The sequence below is a fragment of the Haemaphysalis longicornis genome, unplaced genomic scaffold (assembly GCF_048455015.1).
Source record: "Haemaphysalis longicornis isolate Haplotype H1 unplaced genomic scaffold, Haemaphysalis longicornis Haplotype H1 scaffold_5, whole genome shotgun sequence".
NCBI classification, from domain to species: domain Eukaryota; kingdom Metazoa; phylum Arthropoda; class Arachnida; order Ixodida; family Ixodidae; genus Haemaphysalis; species Haemaphysalis longicornis.
The window spans coordinates 44,060,568-44,086,728 of record NW_027526385.1 but is presented as its reverse complement, the minus strand read 5'-3'; the positions used below and the strand labels follow the sequence as shown (position 1 = coordinate 44,086,728).

Here is a 26,161-nt window from a genome sequence, read left to right as displayed (position 1 = left end):
GCGTTTCCAAGATGGCGGCATGAAGCGCGACAACCATCCACTGTTTTGCTCTTCTGTGGACAGTAATTTACTTCCGATGAACCAAGTTTTTTGCTCCTGTGTTTTTTAAATAAGTCGCGTGGTTAGCACGTCGCCCTCGCGCAGCTCTGTATCGTCCTGATATCACTGAGTGTCCGTACGAAGCTTTGTAGCCGGCCAGCGACCAAAGCTGTGTGTGTGTGTGTGTGTGTGTGTGTGTGTGTGTGTGTGTGTGTGTGTGTGTGTGTGTGTGTGTGTGTGTGTGTGTGTGTGCGTGTGCGTGTGTGTGTGTGTGTGTGCGTGTGTGTGCGTGTGCGCGCGTGTGTGTGTGTGTGTGTGTGTGTGTGTGTGTGTGTGTGTGTGTGTGTGTGTGTGTGTGTGTGTGTGTGTGTGTGTGTGTGTGTGTGTGTGTGTGTGTGTGTGTGTGTGTGTGTGTGTGTGTGTGTGTGCGCGTGTGTGTGTGTGCGTGTTGTGGACGCTTCAAAAACGCTCACGAGCGCACGCTTGCCAGCAGGCAGCCGTGCCTGCTTTTTTGTCGCACCAGAGCGGAAATAGACCCCTTCCACGTTGCGGAGAAAAAGAAAACTCCCCACCGTTCGGCCTTTCTGGCCTCGAGGTAAAGTTCTGGGTACTGGTGATGACGTCCTGGGTTCGAGACCAAGCGGGACACGGCGTCACGCACCCAAACAGAGGCTTCGAAAAGACTCCCGCTTCCCCTGGTCGGGATCGAAACTGGGCCCCTTGCGTTACGAACCCGATGTCAATCGCACTGCGCCATGCAGGACCACGTTACTCATATGCAAAGTGTTGGGGGTGATCTTTGCGCTGTGCCATGGCCGCGGAGGCTGCCGCTGCTAGGCCGCAAATACGTGCAGGATAACATAAAATACGGAAAAAAAATCACGAATTAACGCATTTAATTAGCCCAAATGAATGAAAACTCACTCTAGTGTCTCTTTGTAGGCCTTTTCAGGAGCTGCGGCGTCCTGTATTGACTACTTTCGGTTCCAACGCCAAGGATGATACTGAAAGTAGTCAAGAGAGGGCGCCACAGCCCCTTTGGCCAGAGCTCTTCGAAGTAGGCAGTTGCGAAATTCCGGGTCTATTCGTTTCACCTGCACCGCGTGAACCAGTTCAGGCGGTGCCGCACTTCGCCGTTCGTTTCAGCGGTGCAGCTCACGGCACCTGAACCGCGCCGTTCGATTCACCGGTGGTGCCGACGGGTGCAGGACGGGTTCACGGCTTTGCCTGCACTCCCTGCCGAGGAGGTGCAGAAGCAGACGAAAAAAGTGCAGGGCTGGTTCCGCCGATGGCGGAACCCACTTTGCACCGCTGTGAACTGGTTCAAGAGGTGCAGGCTGAATCGAATAGACCCTCCGCTTCAAAAAAACGGCCCGCACCTGGACTCCCCCCTACTTTGGATCGTGCGTACGGTGGCGCCACTGCGGCCACCGCACGAACTATCTAAAAAAACGAATTATTCAAACTGACTAGTTAACGTTAAATTTTGTTTTAAACGTGCATAATTCTTTATTTTTGTACTTTCCGAAGGTATTTATTGCTTCCTTAACTGTGGTTTTTTGTTGCGATTGTTTCTGCGTCTGCGCAACTGGCTCGACCGATTGGCACTTGCGCGGCCACTCCAGCACAACCCAGGTCCGACCTGAAGTACTAAATTTGCAGTTGTCGCTCTTACACTCTATGACACAAATAATCCAGTAGGTGATCAAGCGGCCCTAAATAATCCTTTCGAGCTTGCGTGAAGCCGTGGAATCGAATTTTTCACTCTTTCTTTTCCGCCCGAAGGACCGCAGATGACGCGCAGAAGACGACAATGCACAGGCGATAACGCATCTCGCTGACCGCACGGCCGCATTTTTTACTACTCTTGGTTTGAATGCGTATAAAATTCCTGCGAGGCTGAGCACGTAGGGCTTCTTCGGCGCTACAAATTTACGTAAGCAGCCGAATGTCATTTTTTGCCAAGGTCGTCGAGCGGCGAACGACGTTGTATAGTTTATTTTGTCACTAACAGATGGCGCCACTTTACGGGAATATTCAAAACAGTGGACTAATCGTAGGGCCACTTTTTGATGCATCGGGCCTATGGGGAGTTTCGCAACTCCTACATCAAGTAACTCTGCCCTTTGGCGAATCGCTGCTCCGCACTTGACAGCTTTCACGCTGAGTGGAACTGCTTCAAGTTTTTGCATTTTAACACGAAAGTGCTTTATTCCGGGATTCACGAAGATTTCACTGACGTCATATCCATCACGGAAATGACGCCAGTAGAACGAAGCAAGCGGCCTGTAAAGGGTGCAGCCCAGCACACAGGGTCTTCTTGCGGGGAAGCAACCTTTAGTACTGAAGAGCTCGTTTATACTTAGGGTTGTTCGTTATCGTGTTTTATATTTCAACACGAAAGTGTTTTATGCCGGGATACGCCAAGATTTTTTGTTGTAAAAACGTTTTAAAGATTAATTTTACAAGTTGTTTTCGTTAATATAACGGTGATTAGGTATCCTTTAAGCAGGGTTGTTAGCCTTCGGGGCGCAGCCTTTGACCCTGTTTAATTAACGTTCTGCATCGTGCGAAGGGTCATCACACATGTCACGTGGGGGTCGCCGGGTAGCGAAGCGTCTGGAAACGAGCATCCCGGTCGGAAGCTCGCATACCACAAGCCGCTGCTACACTTTGGAGCCGTATAATGTGATTATATAGGTCTGCTTTCAATGTGCTCGGCCACAACTGTCGCTTGTCGTTGCTGTTGCCGTTCTGTTGCCATTGTTTGCGTATACGTCGTCGTCGTAGTTGCCGTTACAGGCCTGTTTCCTTCTCTCTCCGTGTTTCAAAAACGGACCCCGACGGAAGGTACTCCGTACTTCAATAAACCGGTTATAGCGACTTTCCGTTGGTGTACGTTACGGAAGAGAGTCCGACCGAAAAGTGACTTTTTACGGAATTCCACTTCCGTCGGGGTCCGTTTTTCCATCGACGTTATCACTGCAGGTGCCGTTATTGTGATTGCTGCTGTTGCAGCTGTTGCTGTTGTTGCTAATGCTATTTTGCTGTTGTCGTATCGTTACTGCGAGTTCGTTTTAACGAATGCGCATCAATTACACCTGCTCGATCAGGCAATATTCGCAAGCTATATAACAGCGCTTTCGTTACTGCTAAGCAGCCCGTTTTGCTTTTAAGAAACTGATCTGTGCGCGCCATACCAACCATGTATTTTGAGTTCAATTCAGCGGCCGACATTCTTTTTCAATAAATATTTATGTGGCATTAACGTGCGGCCAGCGACAACAATTTACAACAGGCTTGTCAAGAAAAAACGAAGGCGAATGCTATTCACTAGATGGCCGGAGCTTGTCTAACCACTAACCAGCCTCGACTCCACTGGCGGGGCGTTTCCGCATCGGCTTGACGAGATACGACAGCGCTCACAAAATGTGCCCATGTTTCTGCTACCTGGCGACCGTGGATGAAAGGTAGAAAAAGGAAGCACATCAGACCCGAGTGGCGAGGCAATTTTCCATGCAATATCCCCAAAGCGTATACCGTCCTTTTCCACGGGTGCATTAGCGAAGTATTCAACATAGTAACGCTGTCTTTCGACGACGCTTTCTACCTGTTCGCTTACGTTGTTATTACGCGCGTGTGTGTTTTCGCTGTAACGTCGTGCCATCCGTCGTAAACACGGTCATCCCTCATCGTTTCTTTAATGGCCTAGACATCAGTGGACGACAGAAAACATGTTTAAAACTTCCAGGAAAGCTGAACGTTTCTGTAAGCAAACTGTACACTGTAAGCAAACGTGGTGCACGCTTCATATGCATTCTTTAAGAGGGCCGTGGAGACAAAATATAACCCTCGGCTTGCAATCCCACCAACTACCTCTACTTTCTTTACTGCTGCTAAATATAACCTGGTTGAGTTTTAAAGATCTAGCTTTTGGTAACTTACTCGATGATCACCTCCATTCCAGCCACGAAAGACATTAATTTTTCGAGAAAAAAAAATGCAAGAAATATTGAAAAAACTGAAATTTCGCGCTGAAATTTGGCGTTGCGTCGCGCTGCAGTGACGCAATATGGGAATGAGGGATGCAATAGAAGGAAACATTAGACGCATAGTTACCAGTTTGTTAGCTTCACGATAGCACGCAAGTGATACAATTAAACAGAAGTAAAGGCCATATTACAATCGCCCAATCATCTTTATTGGCGGTGGCTTAGGTCGGCGGCAGCCAATCGCACAAACAAGATTCTGTGACGTCATAGTGCAGTTGCCGGAAAGTGGCTGGGGCGTCGCCACTGCTTCGTATGTTTCATATCACTACCTCCATTCCACTCCAAACAAATAGTTTGAAGTTTGCGATAAATCTGGTACCACTGTTACTGAACCAAACTTGTATTTTGTCTTCCTGATCCCATTTAATACCTGCCGTCTAATATACACATTAAAAACAACAAAAAAAGTCCAGGGCAATACCCGCACCAACAAAGCTATCGCACGTCTAAACCAATTCAAAATAAATAAAATGGGCACTAGGCCAAAAACAGTTTTAGAAAAAAAACGGTTCGATGTTGATTAACCCCTTTCAACAGCGTTAGTGCTTGGGTTTAATTGTTCATTAGCAACAATATTCAGTTACTTAAATAACACCATCCATCTGTTTTAAACCGCCACTTAATACGGAATCGATGACGTTGTTTACTGATTCCATTTACTCATCGACACGACACGACTAAGAAAAATCGCGCCGTGTTGAACAGCGTGGTGCGACATCTTCGAAGTACCGCATTTCGAGCACCCACCTCCCACACCTCTGATCTCGTTAATCCCCTTACTTGTACGAGGGAGTGCACGTCGAGATTTTTGTCGGTTGGTCGGCGAAAAGGTAAAGAGAAGGATTTCATGCCACTCCCAGTGCGCCTTTTAGCACGTCGCAACTATACTTTGCGCGGGAAGTAACTGGTCGTCATCTACTACGGCATCTTATTATTGCTGGATTGCCGTCTGCTGCGCTACATGCTCGCACCTTACCAGCTCTCGTGTCCGCCTAAAAGCAGACCTAATACCCAAAACCTATCATCGTTTCACACACTCGCCTAAAGCAAAGTGCGAAAAAAAGGACAAAACTTCCCCGTTCGACCCACTCACCCGCTCTCTGACGCTGACCGTAAGCGCAAAAAAACTTCCCCTTCCATCGCCTCCGTGCCAGAAAGGTAACTATATTACTTCCGTGTACTCTAGCTAACCTAATTTCGCGCGTCCCTAACATCTCTTGTAGGCTTTCAACTCCGGTCCCCGGGCACTCATCCGGCTTATTAGTTCTAAGCGAGTGAATCAGCGTCACGACCGCCTGCTTAAAATAGAAGCGGCGTTTATTTTCAAAAGCGAACATGCGGGATATATTTGCCCCTAACCGTCGCCCTCCCGTGGTGAGAGTAAACCAGCGCTTTCCCCTCTCCAAATTCACCGTCCGTCAATGTCCGCATACCGCAGGGTTTCGTATAATATATACCACACGGAAATCAGGCTTATATCGCTTCAACGAGCGTGGCGTCGTGGGCCGCGGAGACGCGCTCCATTTTAATGCAAAAGCAGTGTTTAAATGGTCCATTGAGCGAAACGCCGGCGTCGGTGTTGACGTCGGCGTCGAAAGCAGAGATGCGGCTCCCAAGTGTAAAAAAAACAAATGGCCGCGCATCTGCTTATTTCGCTGCAAATGTGGTTGAAAGACGATAGTCTTTTCCCGCCTCTGCCACGTTAATGCCAGTCTTCTTTTCACCACCCACCTCTCAGCCTCTTCCTTTTCCGTCTCGCTCCTCCCGCCATAAAGAAGGTGGAGGTTTGTTAGAGACAATTCAATTTTCCCGCGTTCCACTGCTCGCGCCATCTATTGGAATCTTTCGTTGCTGTGGGACTTCTTGGAATGCCGCCACGAGGTCTAGGCTCGTGAGCGAACCCTTCTAGTATCGTTGGTCAAAACATTGTTTTAAACGCGTATTTTGTTACGTGCTATCGCAAATATGAAGTGCACATATCCATTTTCAATTTAAATAACACTGCCTATAGTACTAATCATATATCGATGTTTTGACTCAAATCTACCTAATGTTTTTTTTTCTCATTAATGTCGACAAGTATGAAGTTTGGTACCAGTTTAGTGGTTTGGAAAGGTTTTGCAAATACATAAACTTCTTGTTCCAGAATTCTTTTTATCTTTCAACCGGGTGGCTGAATCGAGGTACAGACAGACAGACATAGTTACAGACAGACCAAATTTCCTAAGTACTCATTGCACTCATTGTACTGTTTAAAGTTATCTTACCGTTATAAAAGTATAGAGAACATAAAAGTCTTTGTCGTCGAGATTTCTTAAGGACTTCATGCATCCTGAAGAAGAAAAAAATATACTTCAGTAGAACGCACTGTTGGGCAAGTTGGTGAAAGTTAAACCTTGTTGGTAGGTTTGTAGGTTCGTTATCGGTGGCGGAGGAACCCTTCGCTCGAAGAATTCGGCGGTGTTGGCGGTGAAGCGGAAGAGATGAGAAGACAATGACGGGTCGAAGAGATGATGACAAACAAAAACTGTATTTACGGTTCTTGGTTACGCCCTAGACGGCCAGGTTTACGTGCACTAAGCACGGAGGCTGGCTGGTCTCCAGCCAAATCTAAGTCTCAGCTAAGTCTGCCGCTCACTATCTTGCCCGCGAATATCATTCCCCGCGCCCATTGTATGCGGCGCAGCCGATTTAATTAGTCAGGCCGACCTCTCAAATCAACCAATGGTGGAGCCAAACGTGCCCCACTAAATTCCCGCCCCCCGTCTCCTCTCCCAGACGTGGCGGACACACGAAAACGCGGTAACATCGGACAAGCAAGTTTCTCGCGCCAAGAGCGCCCATCAGGCGCCGCGGTGCTCACAAAAGTCGCCTCCAAGGCTTGCACATTCTAAGCGTAACACGGTAGCCCCGAGGCCCGTAACTCCGAAGCGGCGTCTTATTGCCCTAATTGCGCGCGCCCTTCCGAAGCGTCTTATCGGGAGCCGGGCTTTCCAAGATTCCATTAGGCCGGTGTCCACAAAGAGAAGCGGGGGTGGCGCTTACAAACGTCGCCCTCCTGGCCTAGTCTAGCGTCACTAAATAAAGGCTTTTAGAGTATCGGCACTCTCTCATTGTTATGTGCCGCCAGGATTTTCATTGGTCGGTCGGCACCACGTGATATTTGTTTACATATGGGCGCAAGCATTTTGTCTCTGGGCGCCTCTCCTTTCTCTCTTTCTCCGCTGCGCGGACGCTAGAGCGGCCGATTACACTCTGCCCGTCACAACCGGCGGCGGTTTCGTTGGGAGAGATGGCAACACTGCAAGCCAGAAACAAAATGGCCGCAGACGATTCCGGGTGCACGAATGGCGGTACTCTTAAGCGTAGCTTATTTAGTGACGCTAGCCTAGTCCCTGCAAGAGTAACACGTTTGGCCCCCCAAGGCACGCTACGGCGCGTTGTTGCCGAGGCGTCCAAAACGTCAGCCGCGCTCCCACCAAGAAAAACCAATTACGGCGGCGGCCATTGAGAGAAGCGGGGGAGGCAATGCGCGCAGCCTCTCAGCCGCGAATCTTATCTCCCGATCTCCTGTCCGCCGGCATGACAACAGGCGTCAGAAGCCCTACAGTGCATATTTGGTAAAACTTAGAGCGCGATTCAACTAGGACGACGGAAAGACGACAAACAGGTCTTGTTGGATCGCGCTCTAAGTTTTACCGAAGAAAAAAAAAGTTTTTCTTGTTGTTGCCTTTGTCGTCGGGTGCCGCAAGAAGGGCCTTTGTAAGCCCGGCCAAGCAAGAAAGGAACACCCTACTATTAGAGTAACTAGACAATCCACTATGACGGCACGTGCACTACAACAATCCACCATGGTAATGGATTCTGTCATAGTCACATTGTCGATAGGAGTAAACTGTAAGCAACTAACACACCGTATAGGACCAAAAGAGGCGATACCGCGTAGACTCAGCGTAAAGCTATGAAAACACTTATGGCTCTAATGCCGATGAGCTACAATGAAACTTCTTAGTACAAGCCAAGCGGGACGGATATAGAGCGAAATCTGGAACCTACCTAGCCAGGTTTCTCATTAGCATGATAGAAACACATAAAGGTATACGATAAAGCGACGGTTATGTTTCTAACAGCAGAATAATGTGACGTCACCGATCAGAGAGTTGTCAGTATGCTCTTATCTCACAAGAGAGTGCTTTATTTCAGTGCTACTCGCCTTAAAGAGGTGATTAATTGTAGGGTTTAACGCGCCGACGCAGCGCAGGCGATGAGGCGCGCCGTAGTGGAGGGCTCAGAATTAATTTTGACCACCTGGGGACCTTTAACACACACGGGCGTTTTTGTTTTCACCTCCATCAGAAAAGCGGCTTCTTAAAGAGCTACCTCTGTGCATGTCCATCGTATTCAAGGCTGCGATGTTGTCGAAGAGTTCGGCGCATAAAAGCAGGGTATAATTTTATTAGCCAAGCTGATATTGGCAGGTACCCTCTGGTGTTTTGTGAAGCCGCTTTCGACTCACCTACTACTAGTACACGTACATTAAAAATTATACGACGGGGTGAGACAGGCCACCCAGACCCAGGGCTTCTTGTACGGAGGTCACCCACCTGACGGCTAACCAAGCAACTTCGACTGCTCTAATGAATGTTTATTCGGGCCCTCATATTGTTTTACAGCTAAAACAATACTCCGCAACGAGGCTACATATATGTATCTCCCTTCCTTCCCCCCCTCCCCTCCCCTCCCCTCCCCTCCCCCTCCCCCCCCCTCTCTCTCTCTCTCTCACTATCTATCTATCTATCTATCTATCTATCTATCTATCTATCTATCTATCTATCTATCTATCTATCTATCTATCTATCTATCTATCTATCTATCTATCTTGATTGTCTGCTTCTTCGATAGAAAATCTGAAGAAAACCCCACCTCCCTCCTTAGGTGCTCATTCCACTCAGTTCTTCGCTGTTCAGCCGCTCAGCCATGCGAGCCGCTTGTAGCCCATCCACCAGGTTCCTCACGCAGGATAATTTTACCGCTCTCGTATTTCACGCTCCGCAGACGCACATGCAGCAGCGCGCCCATGCCGCGCCGACCTCTACATTCACGCCATAAATGCGCAGTGCGCGCCATAATATGCGCGCATACACGCGACCCAGCAGCCGCCTTAACCCTTATCTAGAGCCTGTTAAAAAATAATAATAAATACGCTCGAATATGGGGCCTAGCTTTAACGACGACCGGCCTAATAATCGAGATTTTCCTCGTTTGCCCTCGTAGTTTTTAAGCAGGCCGTTTCCTCAGCCTTGCGGGTTTAGATAATATACAGAGGGCAAACGACCGCTTTCGTTAGGCGGCACGCTCCCGCAGCACGCCGGGGCGTTCATGTAGAGGGAGAGAGAGAAAGATGGGGGAAAGAGGGAGGGAGGGAGATAGAGACAGGGGTGAGAGAGTGGGGAGAGAGAGGTGGGAGATAGAGACAGGGGAGAGAGGGGGAGGAAGAAGGGAAGGAGGCATAGAGAGAGAGAGGACGAGCGAGAGAGCGAGAGAGAATTTCGGCATTCAAATTCTACCTCTTTATGCGCGCGGATACGACGTGGTGAAGCATGGAGGCTTGAGAAATAAATAGAAAGCCTGCGTTATTTCGAGAACGCATAAAAGGTGAGCTTTTAAAGACATCGTATACATGAACATCCCCGCTCCAAATTTGGCGGAGGCCCGAAAGAGCCATCACGCCGACATGTACACGTCGCTGCCGTGGCAATAACTCGCTGGAATTAGGTGGAGAAAGAAAAGAGGATTGCTGAAAACACAGCCTTTAGCGTTCTGAAGAGCTCCGTGAATGATATACGCTCACCACAGCTCCCGTTTCGAAAAAAAAAAAAGAGAGAGAGAGAAGAAGAAGAAGATGGAATGCAGAAATGGGCGACGGAACATGCCGAATATGATGACAGAGGAATGAAGACATCGCCCCTACGCGCACGCGTCGGTGCGCTTCGCAATGAAGACTTCGCACTGGAGACGACGCCGTTGCAGTTTACGGCGTAAACACCCGCGGCTCGGCTATACACGGTCGCCGTCGGCACCGCCGTTTTGAATGGAGGAAAACGTCTCTTTTTGGAAGCCTACATTATACCCAGCTGGCCGACGATTCACGCCTTTGTGCACGGCGCAACGCGGCTCTATAACAGTCGTCCGTTCGCTCGCAATTTTCTCCGACGGCCCCACTTATTGTGAAGCCCGGACGGCTTTCAAAGCCCGCTCGTGTTTTCAGTTTTTTTGCTTGCTTTGTCACTCTCTTTTTGTTACTCCTGTACTCAACCTGTCTTTTTCTCGCTTTTCTGGAAAAACGTAAAGCTCGCAGAGACTGGGATGTTCTGCGCGGCCAGAATATGCTGATGCGCTCTTTCGTTGCGGCGTATCCATGGGTACATAAGCCCATAGGCCAAATTTTGCACCAAGTCAGAAAGGAACAATTTTGGCGTAAAAAGGAACAACTGAACTTGTTGTGTTGTGTAATGTAGTTCTGTTCATGCCACCAGGTGGCGCACAGTGCTAAGGTGGCCAATTTCCATTGTCATCATCAGTAACCGTAGCTTGGTTATAGGTACCGGGTAACAACAATAAAGGCTTCTTTTCCGTGGGTACGAGGTGGCGTTTGCATCTCTCTGCCACGTATGGTGACTCGGTGGGCTTGAGATACAACAGAACTATTGCGGAAGAAAGAAAGTTGCAGCTTAGTCGAGTAACTACAGTTTATGCACATATCCTTGCAGGCGAGAAACATTTTCTGTTGAAACGCGATAGCATTCCTAGGACCGGCTACAAGCAGCTCAGTGACGACAGCGTGGAAACGTCTACTCTCACTTCGTCGCCTCCCTCCATGCGATTCGGAAAAGAACAGAGTGGACAAGGGTATTTGGGCGAAGGAGGCGGCGTCGAGCCAGATCAGCGTCCGTTACTTGTGCACAATTCCCCTCCTCAACCATTAAGCCATTAGAGAACAGGGGTAAGATGGGCTAGTCGGTATGACTCTCCTGGGTGAAACCAGCGCACCGAAACCATCTAGCGGCAGAAACCATCTATCACAAAACAGCACAAAAAAAAAAACCTCAATTGCGATTCAGAATTAAGCAAAAACCGTGTCAAAGCTTACGATATTCATAATTTGATATCATTTTAGTGCGAAAGACTGCTGCTAAATTTGATTGTTGCATTACTGCGTAAAACAGAACTCGACAGCAGCAGCGCCTCGCAGCATGGCGGGCGATTGTTAAATCTTTCAAATGCCGTCGAAATCGTAGTGTAGCACGGCGGATTCCGAATGGCATTCGGAGCCCCCCATTTGAGTCAAATGACAATGGTTCAAATGACATTCGCACCCTCGTGTAGCCGGGGTATAAGCAAGTACCGCGCTTCCATCCATTCCGTTTGACCAACGCTCCTCAGACGGTTATTAGATTAGTGGATAGTGGTCTGACCTTTCAACGGAAACTCTACGCGCGGTCCCCTGCACCATTTTCAGAAGAGAAAATCGCGATATGTGGCGCCAGTTCTTTAGAACAGAGAACATGTCCAGATTACCGCTGTTCTCAATTGTTTGTATCGACTGGACAAGTCGGACTGCCCGCCTCATACCGCAATCAATATTTGCGTTTTGTTTTTTACTACAGACAACTTTCGTTAAAACAAAATCGCTTCATTCCAAGTATCGCTTTATACGAGATGTTTCACGGCTCCCACTGCAGTATACACAGAAAGCGCACCATACCCTCTTTTAACGAGCTATCGCTTATAGCGAGGTCAGTTTCCTGTCCCAAGCACGTCGTTATAACAAGGATTTATTGTACCAAATACTTTTATAACCAATATAATACGCTGCCCCCCATCAAGGGGTTAGTCACTAGCCCTTTGGAAAACGAACCCTGTAGATGGAACTTCGGCTCCGAACCAGCCGGCTTGTTGACACCGAGCAACCAAGCACGTCGCATCGCTTTCAAGTGCAATGAACCGTGACGAAAAAAGAAAGAAAGAAAGAAAGAAAAAAAGAAAGAAAGAAAGAAAGAAAGAGAGAGAGCGATTCTTCTGTCGTACCCTCACTCCTCCGGCCATCTTTTCATACCCGCGCGTCAACCTACCGAGGGGTTCGGAACGACGACGTCCACGTGTTAACGACAGTTCCGGCTCTCGTTCAGCCGTCGCCGGCAGGAGCACCAACAAGACGCGAAGCCCCGACAGGCCATATCGATCCGCAGCTAAAGCTTCAACAACGTCGTCATCCAAAGTGCCGGAAATGGCGGCGGCACGGAGCGCGTCACTGAATCCGCGCCAATGCCCCCTTCCTCTCCTCTCATTCATCTATGCGCGCGCACGTTCCTCATCTATCCATACACGCGGACAAAATGGCGCCCTTAGACGGAGACGCGTGCGTTCGCAATCAGAAGCCCGTCCGCTGTTGCTGTTTGGCCGTGAAGATGTCGAGGGAGCGAGTCACGTTTGCAGGGGCCTCGTGCGTCTGTGTAGACGTACGCTGAGTGCCCGGATCGGGACACAGAGGGTATGTTTGTCGACGTTGACGGGCTCGTGCCTCGGAGACAGCGGACAAAGCGCGGACCGGTGTCCATAAGGGGACGCGCTGTTGAGCCTGTGGATGACAGGTAGCCGGTCCCGTGTTTCGCTTGACCGTTCGCGCATTGTTCGTTTCGGCTTCGGCACGGTGAACTGGCCGCTGCAACCGCCTTGAATGCCTGTGTGCGTCTCGAAATAAACTACCAGCGTTGGACGCCAGGGTGGCGTCTAAGGAATACTCCTTTCGAAGAGGCCCGAATCTTAGTATTTGTACGGACTGCTGTGCCGAGCGGGTGCTGATAAACAGTGTGTTAAGACTAATGAAGTTGATCCAAGCTCAAATTTTGCGGCAAGGCGACGTTAACAGGACGGGTGAATACAGGCGTCGGAACGGTCTGTCTTGCCTGGCCGCAAAATTACTTAGGTTGTGATTGTTTCAAGAATAAAATAGCGTGACAACAATACCCAGAGAGATAAAGAGAAAAAGAAAAATCTGCTGAGACAATTTAAAAGTTATCCGACCTTCGTAGAGCATAAATACGTGGCTTAAGGAATAGACGAGACTGTTAACATCGTCCTGAAAGCATCGCAGATGTATACAAAAGTGGAAGTGATGCAGGCTCCTTTAAACACATATAACGCGCGGATGGTCACTCTGAAGAAAGACGTCAAAATATCACAGTAAAACTAGGCAGAACTTACGCTTCGAAGTAATGGAAAACACAGCATCCGATATTCAGTATGAGGACCTCACGTGCCGTATACTCTCCAAGTCGGGAGAGAGAGAACACACTTTACTGAGCTCGAAAGTTCGATGGTGCGCGCAGGCACCAGACGGGGTGGTTCCCTATTCACGGGACCCATATGCCGACAGCAACTCCTGGCCCCTGGCCGTCAGTGCGAAGCCGGCGTTTCAACCGCTGAGTGGCGTTGGGTGTGGTCGTACTGGACATGACGCCTAATGACGCTGCCACCGGACGTGCCCTGCTTTTCAGACACGACAAAGCCCTGCCTCAGAAGTGTTCGTAAGGACAAAGCCGTGGAATGATGACGAGATTGTCACGAACAATGCTCCTCGAAATCGCGCTTAGAAAAAGTAAAAACGTAATCGCACGTTGGCCGGCGTTCGTACGGTGGTTCGGAAGAATATATAGAAGGGCTTCTTCTTTCATGGAGGAGATTAGTCGCCACAGTTCCGCATCACCGCACTTCAAGGTGTCGGATGCGGCACGCGGTCCCACCCCTCCGACGTATACAGGCCATTCTTGTAGCGTGCGTAAACGTATACTGTCCACGAAAATGTGAACCGGAAGCTTGGGTCGTTATGCCGCGCCGTCCACTTCCGCCTGGCTCCGTCGTTTGGCGCGTGACCTCGAAAGGTCTGCCACGGCGTGATTCCATTTCTTTATTATTGCTTATTTTTCTTCAACCGTTTGCTCCCGTTTTTACATGCGCCCGTCCCCCGACGGCGACCTCAGTTCGCAAGCATCTACCAGGAATGTCTCCTTCCGTCTGCATGGTGTTGCAGGTTGTGTTAATTCTCAGCAGGCGAGAATTAGGTGCACGGTCGCGACGGTTCAGTGGGTAAGGCGCTCTGCTGCGTTGCTCCGGCTGTGCCGGATATGAATACGACCTGTTCGGGAAACATTTCTGATGCAGGATCTATTAAGTGCAGAGCACATTAGGGGCTCGCCTTGTCGTCGTAGCTCGCTCGCTGGGCCCAGGTAGAGCCACACGGCGTACCGTCGTCGCGGCGTAACCCAGAGGCGTCGAAAGCCAAGTGGTTTGTGTCATAAGCGTTCGAAACTCGTGAACCGCTGGCGCTTGTCATACATCTCCCCGTTGTTTAGCGCAAAGAAAACTGCAGGTACATTTGAGGCAGAATGTACGTAACTAACAGGCAGCGCCCGCGTTCATTTAGTTAGGAACACTGGTTGGGTTGGTTTTTACGTTAGTAAGCGGGAAAAAGTGGCGGTGCAACGCGGCGGCACGTGCGGGAGGAAAAGCAAGCACAATTAGAACAGAACTCCCGCTGGCGCAGTTTCAGGCAGGGGGCGCGCGAGCACTGCGAAGGCGGGAAATCTGAATTGCATTGGATGGTAGCGATGAGCGGATAACGGCGCTACAGCATGCTATGGCGAATCACTGCTCTGCACTTCCGACAGTCTTCACGTTGAGTGGAACGGCTTTTTTTTTTATGGCGCAGCTTTCTATGCCTCACCTGCGCCGTAGATCGTAACACCAAAGCGCATTACAGAAAAGCCAACTTTGCACAACGGGTTTCCGGGAAGAGCACATGATGACGGTAATGATTATGACACGCGAGGCGCCTCAAGAAAACAAACGCTTCCTGTGGTTGGAATCAAACCTGGATCCCTCGCGTTATGATTCCGACGTCTATCCGATAGCGCCATTCCGACACGGTCGAAAAAGTTTGGATTTTGGACTTTGAGGTTGCATTGGAGAAAGCTTCGCGCTTTAACCATCTTTCTCTTCAAGGAGCCATGAAGAGAAAATACAACTTTGTTTAATTTGAAGGAACTAGGATTCAGTATCTCACTCAGCTCCATTAGAACCACAAAATATGTTTTTTTTTAACGAAAAAAGCAAGGAGCATTTAAAAACTTTCGAATTTTGTGCCACAGTGATGTGTTATGAGCAAGAATGACGTCATACGGGCCAACAATAAAATATAATTTTCAGTGCGTTAACTGCACGTTAGCATTCAAGTGATGCGGTCAAATGGAACTAGAGGCCCCATTACAGACGCCCAGTCATGTGTCGTCGCGACAGGTCAGTTAGGCGGCCGCCAATCGCACAAACAAGGTTCCGTGACGTCATACAAAAGTTGCGGGAAATTGGCTAGGGGGTCGCGACTGCTTCATGCGTTTTCTTTAATATCTCCGTTATTTGTTCGAAGATTGCGATGATATTGGTATCATTGTTATCGGGACTAAGCAGTCTTTCTAATAAACCCAACTTGTATTTTGTCTTCATGGCTCCTAGAAAGGGGCTCTGATTTTTTTTAATGTAACGGTATACGGGCAACGTAGGCTAATGGTGAATTCGGAAGACGGACCGTATCCCCTCACTCGAACCGCGGCCTGCGTATCACGCTACCCAACGTTCCTGTGATTGGTCATGACTCGCCTGCGGGCGCCGCCTGCTTTCCCATTCCAAAGCGGAGTCACTACTCATTTGACAGAGTACGGCGACTCTATAAGGCGACAGCGCTAGGTTTGCCCCGCCCTACAAGCTCATGCATGCGCAGACCATTTCTCTGAGGCCTTGTTCGGACAATTCGGACAAAACTGCAGCCGTCGCAAACAAACGTCGTTCTCTTGTGATCTCTATCATTACGGCTGCCGTCACGCGAGTGCGCTGGCGCAATTTCGTGAAGCAGCGGAGTCGGTGGGTAAACTTGGCCGCCCGCTCTGCCATCTGCTATATTCTCAGCCGTGCCAGCACCGGAACGCCGTGTGAGGGCGACCGTCCGTGCAGATATAGTGACGCCACGGATCCGGCAGGGCTTTACTGTCCGCGCGAGTACACAGTACAAAACACAAGTTGGCCCTGAGCACCTCATTAGTCATTTATTACAGCACGCTGAAACGAACAAACTGTTCTTCTCACCCTTAAATTATTTTTCAAGTATGACTGCGTGGAGTCAAACACACCAAACACAAGCTTATTCTAACGAAGCATGTATACTCTTGTATCGGTGAAATAAAAAAAGACCTGTGGTCTCAGTTGGTCTCGTTTACTTGCCTGTCCGGAACAGTTCTGAGCAGACCATGGTCGGTCCACTACTCTCTCAATACCCTTACAATACTCTCATAGTACTCTATCAAAACAATAATCCCTCAACTACTCTCATAATATAAATTCTATGGACAAAAAATACGCAGCTGCTGTAGAACAGTTTTCAGCAGTCCAAAACGACAGATAAGAGAGACTTAATCTGTTCCCTGCCGCGGCGGCCGCTTTTCTGATGGAGGCGAAAAGCAAAAACGCCCGTGTGTACGAGATTTCGGCGCACGTTAAAGATCCCCAGGCGGTCAAAACTAATCCGGAGCCCTCCCCTACGGCGCGCCTCATCGCCTCCGTTGCGTCGGCGCGTGAAACCCTACACTCAATCAGAGACTTACTAGCAGTTGTGGCCGCCTTCAGCGATAGCCGTCAGAAACAAGAACAGTTACGGTGGCACAATTTTTTTTTCGTCCCACAACGTCGAGGCTGCCACAATCAGCGCGAATGGGACCTGAGAGCAAGGTTCGCGGCTGATGCCACCTTTTTTCGAGCACGTATACTATAGCTGCCCCAGATACTCGGGTACCCCCCTACGGACAGGCGGCCCAGAAGAACAAGAACGCCAGGAATGCCGAAAGAAACAACAATAATAACCTTCACACAGCGACAGCAGTCACGGCCGCCAGGGAACAACACTGACAAGGACGAGAGCAGCAGGGACAACAGCAGCAACACGACGCAGCTGTACGCCAATAATAACCCGCACACGCTTGAAGGGCAAGTTAGGGCGCTTCACGCCGTTCCACCAGCCCTTGTCGCGAGGGCGGAAGTTCCGCCTAAGTGGTGAGGAAATGCACCAGAAAGGGCCTGTTCGTCAACCCTTTGGACAGCGGGACTTCTGCGGTTTAGCAGAGTCATCAGCGTCATCGTCGTCATCGTAATCATCCTCTTGATCATAATCATCATCACCCAGCTTGCATCCAGTGCAGGACGAATGCCTCTACCTACCCCCATCCCCTTCCCAACTTTTGAGCAGTGGATGGCTCGTCTGGTCGATCCGGACCTTGGACACTAGCAAGAACTGGTCAAGAGGGCCTGGACGGCAAGTCGCAGCCTGGCTATCCCGGAATACGGATGCCCTCCACCGGGCGGCGAGTGCCCTGTTATCAGCACTTATGCTCAATAAATTTTTATTCTCTCTCTCTCTCTCTCTCTCTCTCTCTCTCTCTCTCTCTCTCTCTCTCTCTCTCTCTCTCTCTCTCTCTCTCTCTCGCCATTCCTGTCTTTAAAGTAGTACACACGTATGTACCAGTGCGGTCAAAACGTGAAGCTCAACAGCTCTCTTGAGAAACTTCGACCGTGAAGAAAAATTCGTCGCCAGATAGAATTAGAACTTGGGACTACGACCGACTGCCGTCAAGGTGGCAGTTGGTGCATCCGCGTGCAGAAAATAGCGCCTTTTATTTAATGCACCAACTGTAACACACGCACACCATCCCGTCTTGCCACTTGAACCGATGTGCAAGAAGCAGGGGAAAATTGCGCGGAGCTCAGTACGGTGGGAACGCAATTCGTCAGTGTTCGAAAATGACGCTTGATTCGGAATGGGCGATCCTGCGATCGTAAACGTCGACACTTCGTGGGCAGAGCGGTGCAAGCGGTCAGTCGTGCATCGGAGGCTTACGGAAATGCACTGCTACTGTTCCCACCAGACTGTCTGAAAAGAGACAGTCACTCGCGGTAAAGGTTATTTACGTGATTCGGATCATATGCCCCATTCGCACCCTTTGGGCATCCTTCGGAGGAATCTCGTCTGTTTTAACCAGGACGCCGAGGGAGACGAACAAAAGCCTGAATCTTCGTGTTTCAAAGGCCTATCGGGCTTTCTGGCCTGCTATTAGTGTGACTTGCCTGTAAAGGTTGCACCACAGCACGAACGCTATTATTGCGGTGAAGCAAACGTTAGTATTATTGCTAAGCATGCTCCCACTATTCTAGCACTATACTCGCACTATACCAAGCAACCCGGACAAAAAGTCCAACAAGACTTTCCTGTTGGGCTGACAGCACGCCTGTGGGGCCAATAAGAAATTCTGTCGGCACTCTATCGTTCCAATAGCCTAGTCTTCCAACAGGGAGCTTAACTTTGATGGCGTTTGTGGGGCCAATAAGAAGCTCTGTCGGCACTCTATCGTCCCAACAGCGTAGTCTTCCGACAGGGAGTTCAACCGTGATGGCGTTTACCGGCTCGCCAACACGATCAGTGAACGCCAACAGACGCCTTGTTGGTAATCAGCGGCGCGAGCGCGCCATCAGACAGAACCGACAGACGCCCTGAAGGTGTTTTTAGGGCCTAAACAGCAGCGTCTGTCTGGCATAGACGCTAAACGGCAACGTTTGTGTTCTGATTTTTCCCTTCAATATGAACAGTCAGACGGACGATAACATAACGATGTCAAGATATGCTTTGGCTCATACCACGGCAAGCACAATAGTTTGTTTGCAGCCTCGGTTGTCCTTCGTCAAGAACAAACTGAATCGGCTGAACAGCTTTCTTCGAGGGGGTGTATGCAGGGGTTCTATCTTCCTTTTTTGCGCAGGCCGCCCGGAGCGGCCCCTGTAAAATCTTTTTCGCTCGTCGCTGCCGTCCACGGTACCTGTTTGCTGTACCTATTATGTCGCCGCCACTGCATGATTCGGTCGCTATCTAATATTGCCTTGCATTATCCCCACTTGTTACAAATTCAGAGTTTTTCGCACTGTTAGCAGTCGTTTTACACGACGGGTTTGATGCGCCTGACATGCCCGGAGTGACATCGCTTGTAGTATTAGCGCGACGTTGCTTGTCTGCAAGACGGTGCCGAACAAACAAGCGTTATCAACGCCAGAATTCTAGCGGCACATTCCATTTCATTCGTGGCTACCGTGGCTTGCGCAGAAAAGGTCGGGTTGACCTGCGATAGCTTTTCTTGAGGCTAATAAGGGAGCTTTGGCTCAATCGCTTGCAGCGCTAGCAATGTGGCCTCGTCTGCAAGATCGGTGCGTGAGAAATAAGCGTTAGGACAGCCAGAATTTCAAAAATGCAGCATAAACTAAACACAAACGACAAGATTCGTTGACAACTTACGTAAGTATACAGTTGTCTTAGGTGGACCCCGACCGCTTGTCAGGATAGCTCAGTGGTAGCGCGTCCGCTTACTGTTTTGAAGGTCCGTGGTTCGATTCCTCGTCGAACCTCGCTTTTTTTTTTTTTTTTTTCCGGGCGAGGATTTCATTAGCTCTTTTTTTTAAGACCAGGGTAAGCGCCTGTTGCTTGCTTTCCATCACGCCGACATTTACCACCCTCTTCCTAAACCCAAAGTAGCTTGTTGTCTCGCCCCTTCTCCCTTGAGAAGCCCGCCGTGAAAACAAAACCAAAACAAACGTCGAAACTTCTTTACAATATCACTATATATGTCAGTTACTATATGTGTATTCCCTTTTGCGTTTAAAAACCTCAAATTCAAGTTATAAACACCTTTCAGACTTTGAAATCAGAAAGATAGTTACCAATATTACAGCACTAACACAATTTCTGTCAAACATAAAGGTGCTGCTATTGAAGTCTGGCAACTATCTCTCACTTTTTGTGTGTTTGTTCATGGCGTGTTGTGCCGGGTGGTTGCTGGTTCAGTTTTATCTATTTCAAGCTTAAATCATAGTTATAAAAGCTTTATGGGTGATGTCTACCCTTCCAACCTACGCGTGTGTCGAACATGGAGACCCGGGAAGACCGATCATCGCCGCATAAAATAGTGCGCGTCAAAAGTGGATGACATTGCGTTCGAACAAAGCCTGCTGCCTGTTCGTGTCCGCGAGATGAAGACGACAGTGAAGGAGAATTGTACGTTGGAAACATCGTTTTTGCTAGGGTAAGTACGCATTTTTTATTATTCTGTATATGGTTGGAACGAGTTCAGTGGTTCACTAGACCCCCATCTCATTTACTCTGAGAGCCTAGGTGATTTAGCATACTTGTTTCGCGCCCAGTCCACCGTTTCCGCAGAAGTCAGCATCAATTTACGCTGAAGCTAGACCTTGGCTACGATGCTCGCGCTGTAGTACACGGCTGCTAAAAAAAAAGAAAAAAAAGAAAGCGTACACTTGATTCTTTGGCTGGCGTCTCGTAGGTGGTGTGAAGTCTCCCCCCCTACCCGAATTCCGTGCACTGCGCTTCGCAGCTATTGCGCTGCCGCCGTTGCGACCTTGCGCTCTTCGGGCCGCGATATGCGTGCTGTTCTCGTGACGCTCGGCCACAGCGTCGTGAAATCGCTCGCCAACGCACCCCGACAGCGTACGCGTCGACCGGGTGCTGGCGGAGTTGTGCTGGAAGAAAAGCAGGCAAGAGATGAGGACGCAGGAGGTGTAGTTAAACAGATGAGAATTTACAAAGTGCAAGTGAGAGAAAATAGTATGCAAGGGCAGGAAACGGTGAGAGTTCGGGCCGCGCGCCAGCGAGCGAGTGCGGCGATTTCACGACGCCTGAAGTTGCCGAGCTTCACGAGTCCGGCACGAATATGACGACGCCCGTCTGAGAGTCCATAGAGGTATAGAATTCACATACGTGCAAATTGAAGGTGAAATGCGCGCATGTGGCCTCGCAGGGAGCTAGCATAGTCTCGGGGTAGTGGGAGAGATTTGTCTCGGGGTAGTGGGGGAGATTTCACAACGCCTACGAGGCGCCTGCCGATTCCGCCAGAGTAGCTCTCGGGAAGTCTGGGGCTTGATATCAGAGGCATATTTAATGTTTAAATTAGTGCAGAAAATTGAGCGAATTCGCAAGTTCTCATTTTCGCAAAACCGCAGGCCATACAGAGACTAACAAGAAAGCTGTAGGCACTCACTCAACTCGATTTATATTTGAGAATTGAATGTGCAGATACAAATCAGACATTGAAATGGAGGAGCCTCAACTATCACACACCAGAACCTATTGAAAGCAAGGGATGCAGATTAGCTGCTAGCATGCGTTCCATGCAAATTAGCTCAGCAGTGAGCTTTGCATATATCATGCATACCCCACTCACAGTACCTGCGGGTCTATTAAATACCTTGTTACTGTGACCTAAATTTCACTTGGGGTGTTCCGGGATTGTTCTTATTAGTGCCTTGGAGGTTACTGTCTTTAAGCGATTAAAAATCTACTTGATGTAAGCATTCGTGCTTTGTGTGTGCTCTTCTTGTATTTCAACAAGTGTCAGCACACTCAGATTATGCACCTGCAGGTGCTGCTGCTGGCTGTCCTGGGTCGGCTGCCTTCCAATCCAGTTTCAAAAGCTTTGCCAGGGCCTCCCTTGGCCAACCGACACTGCACCTGCTGTACCCAAGTACTGCCTGGCCTTTCGTTGGTGCTCTGCACGCTTTGCTGCCAGGAATGGTCATTCCTTCATCCATCATCTGGCCGCTTGGACCACCCGTTCAGAAGCCAGCGCATTTGCTCGACACATCGGTCCAGGCACTGCTGCCATACCGGTGCACCCACCGATTATGTACTTTCAGGTTAGTTATTGCATGTTGTGGAACCTGCCATGATGTATACCTGTTAGCAGAGCTGTGGCCTCTGATTATTTGAAACATTTTCATGAAGCAGTGTTGTGCGTTAGGAGTGTGTCATTGCTTAGCAGAGATATTGAAGAGAATCTGGGGCCGATGACTAAAGGGCAAAAAGAGAAATTGGACTGACTTTGAAGCAAGTATTCGTATGTAATCAAGCCAAGCAAACATTTAGGATCTTTCGATATGGTTTTGAACTTGCAACAAAAACTCGTGTGGAACTACTTTCCATTTTAAGTAAGCTAACAATTTTATCTACTTCAGATCATACTGGTATTAATCATACTATACCGAAAAGTACATCCCGCAGTCTGTAGAATTCCGACAGCGCTTTTTTCGCAGTCTCTCATGACAGGCACTATTCTCAATAATTGGAAGACAGTCGAGGTAGCACCAATCTTTAAATCAGGAGACTGTACTTCACCATTAAATTTCCCTAACAAGCACCATATGCAAGGTCGGGGAGCGTTTCATCCACTCTCAGGTGGCTAATTATTTATAAAATCACAATATCACATTCGAATATCACCACGGTTTTCACAAGGGTTACTTGAGAAACACAACTTTCAGGATTTGTTCACGATCGACATTGATCCATTGACGCAGGCTTACAAACTGCGGTAGTTTTTCTCGATTTTTGTAAAGCATTCAATCGCATTGCACACCACAGACTACTTTTCAAACTTCACCCTAATGTCCTCACTTGAGCGAAAGATTTTCATTCTTCTCAAATGCAGTTTACTTCTCCTAATAACTGTAACTGTATACTTTTGGTCGTGCCACTTTGTTGTCCCCCCAGGCAGGTTGCTTGGTCCTGTCTATCTTCCATGTTGCATATCCTCCCATGTAGGTCTATTTGCAGATGATGTTGTAATTTATCACACAATTTCTTTCAACTATTACCGTCAATGCTTTAAATCAGATCTTAACACAATTTTAACTCCTGGTGCTGCAGATGGCTAATGTCGCGTATCTCTAAAACAAAGTGCATGACTTTAACGGTTGCAAGTCTCGAATTGTAAATACTTACTTCATTAACAACAGCCTGGTTACCTCTTGAGACAAAGGTGTTTTGGTAGGCCGGTAGGGGAGGGGGGTTGCATGGTGGATTTCAAAAGGTAGATCAATTGGTAAAATAAGACGTGTGATTAATATTTTCATTTGCACTCCAAAGCTCGCTTTATTTCATATGTTTAACTGACTGCAGTGGCTAGGGTGGTGTCCTGTGGAGGCGAATGTTGGTTAGATACCGCTTGGTGTGGCCGCTTTTCAGATGGAGGCAACACGTTAAGACGCCCGTGTTTTGAGATTTCGGTCCGCACAAAAATACCCAGGTGGTCAAAATTAATGCGAAGCCTTCCCCTACAGTGCTCCCCATATCCCGAGTGTAGCTTTGGCGTGTTAAACCACCGTTTTTTTCTTTCTTCATGTTTTTGGAATATTACCTGCTGCTGTAGCAGGTGCAACATAAAGGTGAAATTATGCATGTTTCCAAGAGCTAAATATAAAGGCCATATTGAAGTGCGTTTATGGGTCTATCTCATAGCAGTAGTGAAAGGTTATATACTCTGGTGCAGGTTAAGAACGGCAATGGCTCATGTAGTGTAGTCCAGTGTTTGACAAAATGCCGTGTAGGCAGGTAAAAGCATTATTGCAATGATGAAACGTAGGTCACTGACCAAGTCAAAAAACCCATTTAACGGTTTGGTGCTTGTTCACGGTGAGCATGTGTCGTGGAAAACGAAGCTATATATTTGGCATTACGCAGTGCAATAAGTTTGCATAGATATGGTGCGGATTGCCATCCATTATATCGATAATGTTGGGCATCGTCTGAACGATGAGGGACTCGACCAGTAATCGAGAAGATAGATTGCACTCAGTTGTTAGTAATTTCGCCTTGTTCCAGTCGACCACGTGTCCCGTCCTCTCACGGTGCTCTGCCAGTGCACTTGTTTTCGCATGGCCCTTGTTCACTTCGTTTCAGTGCTGCGTTAATCTTCTGTGCAGATTGCCTGTTTCGCCAATGTACACTGATTTGCATTCAGCGCATGGAATCTAATAAACAACACCCGGAAGCTTGGAACGTGAGAGGGGGTCCTTCACGCTGACAATGTCAGAACGCAGCTTGCTAGTGGGCACATGCACGATGTATGCACTGCGTTTCTTGAAAATGCGTGCGGGAGTTTCACTGATGTGTGGGACGTAGGTAATTACTGCACGTTTGGATGCAGTCCTTGTGGCTGCCTAAAGCATTGTATTCAAAAAGAAGCTAAGAGGGCGAATAGCAGGAATCCGCATTGACATTAGCAGGCAGAAGCGTCCACAAGGCCTGTGTCAAAACGTGCTGCAATTCTCGTCCTACACATCAATCAAGCTTTTGCACGCATTTTCAAGAAACACAGTGTGCACATCGTGCACGTGCCCACTAGCAAGCTACGTTCTGACATTGTCAGCGTGAAAGACCCCCTCTCACGCTTCAAGCTTCCAGGTGTTGTTTATTAGATTCCGTGCGCCGAATGCAAATCAGTGTACATTGGCGAAACAGGCAATCTGCACAGAAGATTAATGTAGCACCGGAACGTAGTGAACAAGGGCCATGCAAAAACGAAGCCCAAACCAGCCCTGACACCAGAGGTCACATCCCTGAAAGGTATTGCATGTAATATCTGGCATCAGAACTCATAGCTAACTCATAATTTCGCAAAAGCAAGCATCCCCTAATATGAAACTTCTGGCACAATAAATGGTCTCACATGTGAGAGTTTTAGCAGTCCGTCTGTTCCGTCACGTACGTAGCTAGCGTGTTTACCGGGACCCGTCTGGGCACTTAGGCATTCTTCACAGTGGGGGGATTAGTTCCGCACGCCGGCCGCGGCGGCCGCTTTTCTGATGGAGGCGAAAAGCAAAAACGCCCGTATGTACGAGATTTCGGCGCACGTTAAAGATCCCCAGGTGGTCAAAATTAATCCGGAGCCCTCCACTACGGCGCGCCTCATCGCCTGCGTTGCGTCGTCGCGTTAAACCCTACAATCAATCAATCAATCAATCAAGTTCCGCACGCCTGCCTTCGCCATGTCCGTGCCTCCTCGCCCTTCCGCGCGCGCAGGCGCAGACCGGTTCCGGCAACCCTGTAACAACGTAACCAACAGAACGACGGACTGCTAAAACTCTCTATTGTGCCTGAATGCCATTCATGAATAATGGTTTGCTGCGGGCCCAGCATGAGTTAGCTTGCAAGAAAAAATGCTACAGGGTATTAGTTTATTCCCCAAAGTGTTGCTTTTTACTGGCAACCTGTTTGGCAATATTTGTTACCCTTTTACCACATGGTCTTTTGTTCACAAGGTCATTGAACCCTTAATTCTCTCTATCTACAGCTCTTTTTCAGATCTATGTGGCCAGGCTGCGTCTGCGGAGCCCACTGAAGCCAGGCTAAAGGTGGTGCGAAAGCACCTTTCGCAAAAGCACGGCGACATGCAGCGCAAATAAATGAGTGAGCAGCACAAAATGAACTTCTCTATTTTTATTTTGCTAAAAGGCCTACATACTTGCCAAACTTGTAAACCAGTTCCACACCTCACAGCATGTGTCCTAAGTCAATCTCGTCATCGGACCTATAGCTTCACCAACAGACTGCCTTCAGACCAACAGACTGCATTCAGACTGACAGACTGCATTCAGACCGACAGACTGCCATCAGACCGACAGACTGCCATCAGACCGACAGACTGCCATCAGACCAACAGACTGCCATCAGACCGACAGACTGCCATCAGGCCAACAGGGTGCCATCAGACCGACAGACCGATATGCCGAATTTCCGGATTGGCTGTCGGTCCAACAGCCTGAATGTCTGTTGGGATTTCTCTTGGGGAAACGTTGGTATTATTGCTAAGCATGCTTCCACTATACTCGCACAGCACTTCTCTTTCCTGTAACAATTATAGGGATCCTCATCGGTGGTTGCCTGTGAGGTAATGACGTTATTCTTTCAAGCAAATTAATTAATCTCATTTGAAGGCAACTATAGGAGATAAATTTTGCCACTGCTTTTTTCTTTCCTTCCCTCCTCTTTTTTTTTTAACTACGTAAGAGACTCACAGGGGGCATAATTTATTGGGCTCGACAACAGTAGTCTCTCAAGCGTTGCATTCAGGGGCGTC

General features: G+C 48.7%; 1 long non-coding RNA gene across 1 annotated transcript; it reads left to right on the top strand.

Annotated features, from left to right (window-relative positions):
- Positions 1–19,032: 19,032 nt before the first annotated feature.
- Positions 19,033–25,866, top strand: LOC144138144 (uncharacterized). Its single transcript, XR_013315825.1, has 3 exons — positions 19,033–20,314; positions 21,668–21,941; positions 25,376–25,866. It is a non-coding gene; the product is annotated as an uncharacterized LOC144138144 (long non-coding RNA).
- Positions 25,867–26,161: the final 295 nt, after the last annotated feature.